Source organism: Populus alba, chromosome 2 (assembly GCF_005239225.2).
Source record: "Populus alba chromosome 2, ASM523922v2, whole genome shotgun sequence".
Lineage (NCBI taxonomy): Eukaryota > Viridiplantae > Streptophyta > Magnoliopsida > Malpighiales > Salicaceae > Populus > Populus alba.
Window position 1 is genome coordinate 17,407,996 of NC_133285.1, and position 9,982 is coordinate 17,417,977.

The window sequence follows — 9,982 nt, forward strand, 5'->3', positions numbered from 1 at the left end:
GTAGAAAATACAATGGTTTGCAAGGTTGTTAAAATCGCGATTTTAACACGGAACGGAAAGCCCTTCACAAACTCGGATCGTAAAAACGGATAGTAAAATCGTAAAAAAATCATAAAGAATTTTAAAATACATTAAAAAAAATTCATGTTTCAAATAAAAATTTATATATAATTCAAGCATCTTAAAAAATATGTTTCAAATAAAATTTTATACATAGTTCATTTAAGAAGTTCATTTAAGATACTTAAAAAGTAATATTTTTTTTTACCAGTTTATTGTCCACCTATGGTCGTGCTGACTCTAGCTTAGCTAATAATTTTTGTAAAGCTTATTTTTAAGGTGCTGACTCATCATGCATGCGAATTTCAGGGGGGAGCTTTGACTAGAAAGATAGGGAAAAAAAAAAAAAAAAAGGAAAAAAGAGAGAATTTTTTTATTAATTTTTAACAAGATAATTTTATCTCTTCTTTTTTATATTTATTTTTTTTATTCAAACATCATGAAATTTTTCTATATTGAACGCAAGGAGGTGAGATTTAGGTTAGAAAAACACAAGTGGAAGTGACTGGATGGACAAGTTTTGGTTTTGTTGGTGGAGAAAGATGCACGTATCCTATCTCTTGGATTTTATTGACAACCTTGACTTCTATTTTGAAGCTATCTTTTATATATATATATAACACGGTTGTTGGCTTCTTTTGAAATAAATACACAGAAGAGCCCGAAGAGGTAAGAGAGCACGTGGCCAAGCACAGAATATTAATTTATCTTGGATTATCGATAAGCTCCCCCCTGTCACAGATGCCACACTTTTACCATTTGTGCAGGAGAGTTTTGCCTCTCCCTAGATGAAAAGAGAGCTTTAAAAAGAAAAAAAGAGGAGAAGAAACACTTGGAGAATGCCCATTGCAGGAAGCAGACAACATAAGGGACACACCGACACAGGGCCCCACGCTTTCAAAGAGAAAACGTGCCCACCCCAAGACCAGACCACGGGTGTTCCCTTCTTCCTTTCAAAATCGCAAAATGGGTCCTGAAATCGCGATTTTGCGCGATTTCATCCGATTTTTACGATTTTACCTGATTTCAACCCGATTTTATTTATTTTCAATTTTTTCAAGCGATTCAACCCGTAATGCATGTTTTGACTCGTAAAATCGTACGATTTTACGAGTTAAAACGTGATTTTAACAACCATGGTTCCAGCTGCTTTCCTTGTCCTGTTTTGAAGAATATGATACGTGTACGCAGCCATTTTCTTGATCCCATCATTTGGAAAATAAATGGTTACTATAAAAAGTCCTAGTCATTGAGTAATTATAGGCATAAATATTGCTAAATCAATTTAAATCTAACTCTTTCATGTTCATGATCTCTATCCATTAGATGTGAGAATTTCTAGTTCGGTCCGATTTTTACCTAAAAAATAAACAAATCAACTTATATATTTATTTTTAAATCAAAATCAAAACCGAATCGAAACCAGTTCAAACCGATTAGGTTCACTTCGGTTTACTTAATTAAAAAAAAAAAAAACCGATTTCATCGTGGCCAGGCATATCAAGCAAGTTTTTTAAAATTGAAAATAAGAAAGCTAGAAAAAACAAGTGTCAGACGAAAATTTGAAAAAAATAATTCTCACAACATCCATTATAGTAATCGCAACATGAGCATATTATGACAAATCAGCAACTTTGTAAATCAATATGGAAAATGAATATATATCTACAAAAATCAAAAGAACAATAAAAAGGGCTCTAGAGTTGTTGTTTGGTTGTTTAATACATGGGCTTAGTCGGCTATGCTTAAAGAAATGGACAAAAAGATTGAGAGATGAAAGATAATGATGGTTTGTTAACCAGATCTACTTTGGGGGGGTTGTGCTAAAAGCTTTAAAGAAAGGTTGAGAGATGAGAGATGAGAGATGAAGGTGTGGCGGGGGGTGAAGATTGAGAAACATAGGTGGCAATTTAGGGGGAGGGGGCTCTGCTTAAAGCCTTAAAGAAAGGTTGAGAGATGAGAGATGAAGATGGGGAGAGGAGTGTGCTGAGAGATGAAGATTGAGAAACAAGGGTGGCGATTAGGGTTTAGAAAGTAGATGAGGAAAGCTGGAAAGTTAGGTATTTACAGTACCACATATTTTTTTTATTTGAACCGGTTTGGTTCGGTTTATTCGGTTTCAACATTTTAAACCAAAACCGAACAAAACCGGCTTGTTTTTTAATTTGTTTAATTGGTTTAATTGGTTTTTTTCACGATTCGATTTTATTTTATTTTCTCGGTTTAATCGGTTTTTCCACGTACATATTTAGATTTCTTACTTATCATAATGACATAAAATTATTATAAAATTCAACTCTCATCTTCTTCTTTCTCTCTTATTAAATTAATAAAATATTTATAACCTTATACAAGTCTTAAACTAAATGATTTTTCTCGAGATTTAGACTTTTCTGATAATTTAAGATGATGACTCTTCAATATATCTCACAGATAGATATTTATATATCTACACAAATTATCTATAAAATATTCATGATTCCTTGCTTGTTAATTAAATGAGTGTTTTTAATTTAAGATGGCTCTCTAATATATCTAACGGATAAATATGCATATCTCCATAATCTATCTATAAAATATTCATGATTGAATGCTTGTTAATTAAATGTATTTTAAAAATATATTTCATTTAAAAAATTTTAAATTGATATTTTTTTAATATTGTTCAATAATTTTAATATATTTTTAAATAAAAAATATTTTATACTGCAATACCTAAAACACATTAAACCGTGCGAAACACATAATCTCAAAATTTGGTGTGTCACCAAATTATAGGGACCTGACAGATGTAAATTATAGACTCATTGCATGATTGCATTATTTAGTTCAAAAATCATCTCTTATTACTTAGAACACCACTTTCGATTCTCTGAGTTGGTAAGAATTATTCCTCCAACATCATTCATGAGTAGAAGGAAAAAATTTCAATGTCTTCAGCACATGATGAGTCCAAAAACCGCAGTCCCACTCTTCACAAAGTCTACTTTAATGACTCCACAAGAAGAGGCTGCCTTTTTTCATCCCACGAACTCAACCTGTTTTTGGCCCTCTCCACCTGTAAATTTCGACACAAATTGATAATGTTAGTAGTCATTTTACTTCTTTTAACTCAAAATTAATTAGGGACGAAATCAAAATAATATGATATGAAAACAAAATCATTCACATTTAATTTATATATATAGTAGTAGTAATTTTTTGTAAAGGGTAAGATACAAGCTCCGTGTTTGAAAATGTGATTGTAGTTATTTTTTAAAGTAATTTTCACTTAGATTATATAAACAATATTTTTTATTTTTAAGAAATTATTTTTAATATTTGAAACAATATTCCAAACCACGCTTGTCGCACCCGACATCGCGGCGACCCTAAAAATAATCTTGGTTATGGAAAAAGAACAGATTTATGACATCTTGTTCTTTTAGAAAAAATGTTTTATTTGAGGAGTCGCCACCTAGTATTATAGTCACTAGGAACCCTAACTGGTCAACAGAGATTCTATGGTACGGGACTGGTTACGTAAAAGGGAAGATATTATCATCTCTTAAACGTTCTGCCTAAGACAGACTGCATTGCTGGTTTTGTCTTAAATTGCTAAACATTTATTCGCTTATGCTATGATGATTTGTTTGTAATATTTTCTAACTCTGACGCCAGTGAATATTCAATCTTGAATAATTCCAACTCTGGCATTGGTAAAAATGCGTAGCTACAAAAAAAATCAATATATTTTCTTTTTTTTATTATTCCTGATCCTGGTATCAATAAATAAATTGACAAAAATATATTTTTTCTAAGACATGCAAAAAAAAATTTCTACACTTTCTATTTTTTTTTGTTTTATTATTATTTTTTTGGCTGGGCCCAGCTCAGTCCATGGGGGATTAATTAAATCAATTTCAAGCTTAATCAAGTCTCAAAACTTATCAATTATCTAATTACACCCTTGACTTTATTAATTAAACTAGTCAAAAATTTAATTAAATCTTTAAACTTCCAATCATGTTGCCCTTAACCCAAATTTTAATTCATTCTTCATTTGTTTTATTTTTACCTGTTTTTTATCATTTTTTCAGTAAATAAAATAATTACAATAAAAGGGTCACAAATTGGGTTATGACAACGCTTAAGAAAGCATGGCATATCCATTACATGCATGGATGTCAGACATTGGAAACATAAGTAAGCAATGGGTCGTGTATTGAGAGCAGATTGTGTTCAATAATTGAAAAAGAGATATAATTGCGTTCAATTGAGGTTGGCCTCCAATCATTATATTTACTGCTCACATACCGGATAACGAGCTTTCTATCCCTATTCTTTTTTTTTAGTGCATTTTCTACCCCTTACCCATTAAATAATACGCCTTTTAAGCCTATATCTGTCTTTTTTAGTGAGCTTTCTAGCTCTTGCAAATCAGATAATACGCTTTCTAGCCCTAACTATTTTCCTTTTGAGTGCACTTTCTATATACTAGATAATGCACTTTCTAACCCTATCTATTCTTTTATGAATGCGCCTTCTAGCCCTCACTCATTAGATAATGCATTTTCTAGTCTTATATATTTTCTTCTCGTGTGCTTTGTAGCATTTACATACCAAATAATACAATATCTAGCCATATCTATTTTCTTTATGAATGCACTTTCAAACCCTCACTTCTAATGCTTTTTGAAGGATTCATCATTTCTTGATCAGGTAAATCCACAATCTCTCATATTTTCTTCTTTACAAGCTTATTATCTAAAGTATCTTACGAGATTTTTTGTCCTAAGTAATTTAAAGAGGTAGAACTTTCATAACCTAATTTTTAGATTTTTCCTAAAATCATTTTTTTTCTTTGAAAATTCAGAACAAAAGAAAATGAAAAAAAAAAAAGATTGGCAACTTGGCAAAAATAGAATGAGAAGGGTTTTAAATGCATGGAGAAACCAAGCTAGAGTTTTGGACAAAAAGCAAGAGCTCTATTGTACCCCATTATACTCAAGACTATAAAAACAAAGTAGTTTCAAGGTCCAATTGAATAATTATTGAATGAATCTACATAAAAAAATAAGTAAGAGGATTTAATGATATTTTTAATATGTCAATTCGATTTAATCATGGGCCACTTAAAGGTTTAATTAAATTTAAGAATTAATTTGGTGCAAAGACTTAATTATACTTTTTATGGGTCAAATTAATTTTATTAATGAATTAATTGGTGAAAACATACATTTGGAAGCCTAATTTGAGCTTAATTGAGAAGATTGGAATTTTAGAGGACTAGATTTAATTTTTTTTCAAACTCAGTTGGGTAAGATTTGGGACAAATTTGAAAGAAAATCAAAGTTTGGGGGGTCAATTAAGGGCCAAATTGAAAAAAAATTAAACTAAAGACCTTTTTGAAAAAGATATGTTAATTCAGGGGCCAAGATCAATTGAAAATAGGGATGAAATTGAAGAAATTAGAAGTTTGAAGATCATTAGCAATAAAATTGAAAATACCCAAGACCAAAGACCAAGTTAAAATTTTCTCTTAAATTAGGGGTGTTTTTAAAAGCTTTGCAAAGGTGAAATTGAATTGATTCTTTAAATCAAAATTCAATTAATGATCTAATTGAATAAATTACAAGATCATGGACTGAAATTAAAAAGGGAATTAATGGCCTAATTCAAGCCGAAACATCAAAACAACACCGTTTCATTTAAATGAAACAATGCATTTTGGCTATGTTTTGGTCAGCACCAAGTCAAAAAAGTAAAATTTACATGACACGTCGTCTAACCCCTACTCATTTTCTTCGACATTCAACAACAAAAAAGGCAGTTTTGATGCCACCTTTCAAGTGTCCCTTCTCTCTCATGCCTCTACCATGCAAGAAAAAAAATGTATGCAACCCTCAAGACAAGCCATTGCACCTAAACCTAAGCAAAAAAGTTGTGCCTTGGAAGCCTTGAACCCACTGCAAAGTTGACTTAAAAAACTGACTCGGGCAGCCTTTGCAACTTGTGATAGTGACTTTTAACCAACAGTTAGGGTCCTTTCATTTTGAATCAAGGGCCAAGATTCCAGCCCAGTAAATAAGGGTGATTTTTTTTTTTTTGAAAAAATATAGAAGAAAATCAAATGAAAAGGGAGCAAAAAAAACCACCATTTACATGTCTTTTTTTCAGCTACCCAACAACAACCACCATGAGCCACCAACATCCCTAAAGTCACCACCACCAGACAACCAATAACCACCCCTCACCCAAGTAAGCCTTTTTTTCCTCTTTGATTCAATACACTATGTTTTGCATCGTTTAAAGTGAGAGCGCAACTCACTATTTTTTGCAATTTTTTTTCCAAACAAATTATATTGCAAAGCTGGGCCAATGATAGAAGAAAAGGGTTGGACCCTTGTTTTATCCTAGCTCCTATCATATAAAAAAAAAAAAAAAAAGCAGAAGAATAAACCTGTTAGGCCATATGTCGACCAAACAAATCAGGCTAGGGTGGGCTCGAGCCCAACATATGTATATAGGCTTGGGCCTCATACCCAATAGACCCATCTCATGTGACTAGGCCAAGGCCAACCTAGACTTAAGGGTGTGTTTGGTCTGCCTTATATTTTCTTAATAAAATTTTATTTAGAACTTCATTTAATTTTGGAATGTAGACTTACACTTTAAGATATGAATCAAGTATTAAAAATACCCATTTTTCTCTCAAATTTTTTTAAAAAATTAAAAACAACTTATTTCAAAAACAAAAAAAATATGTTTTTTTTTTTTTTTTGCATATGGCTAATTCTATAGGTTTTGCATGCATATTTGCTAAGAAAGAAAAATCACATTTTTATGATGTAAGAAGAATATCGTAACCACTTGATGATTATTCATTAGGATTTGGTTAAAATACCAAAATTCCCATATTAATATATTTAATTAATTAATATTCAGAGTATTAAGATTTAGTTGCAGACTTTAATATTTGGGAGTATAAGATTTTACTATAAATTATACTCTCATGTATTAAAAATACAAAAATAGGAAATAAATAGTAGGGTGTACTATGGGTGATGTATCTTCCCTTTACTTAAACTCTCGTAAATATTAGGTTTTTTTAGTGACCATAATACAATATGACGACTTTTTAACCCTCTAATCATAAATTTATAATTAAACCTAAAAGCATCTTTCAATTTCACGAGGTAGCTCTGCCATTCAACATCTTGTATATCACGACAAGAATGATCATCAATAAAACTAAGATAAAAAGTAACTCTAATAAATTTATCAGGCATAAAGCAAACATCAATATAAACCAAATTAAGAACATATGATCTTTTATATAAAGGTTATCTTTGAAATGCAATTCTATGTTATTTACTAGCTAAACAATGAGTGCAAGTGTTCATGTTCATAACTTTTAAGGGAATGCATTTTTTCTTAGCAAGGATAGCGACGTCTTTCTCACTCAAGTGTCCAAGCTACTTTTTCCATACATCGGTGAAGGCATCTTCAATTGCATTTGCCTCACCTTTAATCACCTTGGTCTGTGACATGTAAGGACCTATCTTCTCTTTTTTATAACAATAAAAAAAAACTTTTAGAGAGTTTTCATTTACCATCTCCAAAGTAGTTGTGATAGCCTTCTTCATGAGGTGTACTTTTAAATATCAAGTGTAAACGTATATCAAGCACATGCCTAACATCTTTGGGTTGAAACTTGCACACGATATTGGTTTCTAGCCAATTATCTCCAATACCTATAACACTAACCATCCCTTGATTTCCTAACCTAACTTGACCAAAGTCAAGTAACATTGTGTTTGTTCTCCAATCAGGTAAGTAGAAGTTTCCTAGTTTTGGGTTGACCCATAATTAGGTAAAGCGAAGTATCTTTAGGGAGCTTCATTATTGGAAGACCAATCTCCTCCGCCATAATATTGACGTCATTCACATAGAAAATAACGTGTTTGAAAAAAAATTCAACACCGTCATGGATGTGAAGGGGAAGACAAAGGACAAACATTAAGGCCACCCGAGTAATATCATTGGTGTTTAGTTTTTTTTTTAATTATAACATAATTTATGAACAACTAATCAATATTTCATTAATTTAATTTATTTTCAGGTTCACAAACATTGAGGCCGCAAGAGTAATATCATCAGCGTTTAAATCATCGATGAAGATTCCATTGTTTTAATAGAGTCAGGTATTCAGACATCCTAAATAGATACCGAATATCAATGCATGGTTTGACAAATTTGAGGTTGGTGTTAATTTCTAATTTTCAATTTATTTTTAGTAAATTATTAATATAATTGTAAATAAATTATTTTTTTATTTTTAATAAATTACTTACATATAGTACAAATTCAAGTGGGATAGTGTGCATGACAATATTGTGAGGAGAGTGTGGGAAAATCACGCGACAACTAGGTAACATCTAAAACAATATGATATTTAAAAAAAAATCTAATTTGTCACTATAGAAGTAGGTTGCGTGATTTTTGGTATGAAGCACAAAAAAAAGGTAAAAAAAAAAAACGCGAGAGATAAAGGTGTCCAAGGCTAAAACGACGTGGCGGTTTGGAGGGATTTCAAACCGCAACACATTCTGGAAGATATTTGGCCTTAATATATTGAGCACGTGACATCTAAACGGTTCACACGACGCTTATGGTCCGGTGCGGGCAACTGAAACCGGAAAATTCATGGTTCGGTGACAACGCACACTGGTAACTCCGTTCTATTTGCTACACATGCAAAACAGATGTTAAGATTAATTTAAATGAAATATATTGTTAAATAATTTGTTGTTACTTAATTATTAAATTTTCTTACAGGTTACATCTCTTGGACGTAAGTCGAGCCTAATGGAGTTGTTTGTAAAGACACACATGCGGAGTCAAGACCGCTAAAAGGGGGTATAACAGTTCGTTGACAACCGCGCATAATACTTTGTGGTATGTTCATTCACCATTTTATTTTGTAAGTGTTATTTTTATTGAATTGAATATGATGATTTCTTTTTTCATTTTCAAGAGACCTATAATAGCCGTTTAAGGGGAAAATATAGGGACAATCCTTCGATCCATCCAGATTTCGATCAGGATTTGTAGATGGAGGTAGGATCTTTTGGTGGACCTGATAAAAATCAGGTGTATGGGCCCTCCAACACTACGACCGAGAACTTGCAAGCAACTCGTAGTGTCTCAACTATTGGGAGCTCCCAATCAGTATCAAGCACCCAATCTAAGGCATAGGTATTAAACCCGGCCCAGGGGTTGACCCGGCCAAGGGGCTGGGTCTCAAGTTTCATGGGTCAACTCGGGTCAACCCGGAAAAATTTAAAAAAAAATAAAATTTTAATATTTCATATGAAAAAATCCATGTAAATATAGATTATATATATTATAAATAATGAAGTTTAAAATAATATTTTAAAAAAAAATTTATCCCACATTAAAAAGATATTATGTTAAGCTTTTAAGTTGAAGTATTTAAATTAAAAAAGTTTTTTATCCCACATTGAAAAAACATAACTTTTTTCTTTGGAAATATATAGTATATATACTAATAGGTTTCAAATCCCACATTGAAAAAACATAACTTTTTTTCATGGGAACATAGAGTATATATATGAAAGGGCTTCAAATCCCACATTGAAAAGATATTATGTAATCCTTTTAAGTTGAAGTATTTAAACCAAAAGGTTTTTTATCCCACATTGAAGAAAACATGATTTTTTCCTTGGGAACATAGAGTATATATACTAATGGGTTTCAAATCTCACATTGAAAAAACATAACTTTTTTCATGGGAACATAGAGTATATATATGAAAGGGTTTCAAACCCCACATTGAAAAGATACTATGTTATCATTTTAAGTTGAAATATTTAAACCAAAATTTTTTTTATCCCACATTTAAAAAAAAAAAAAAAAC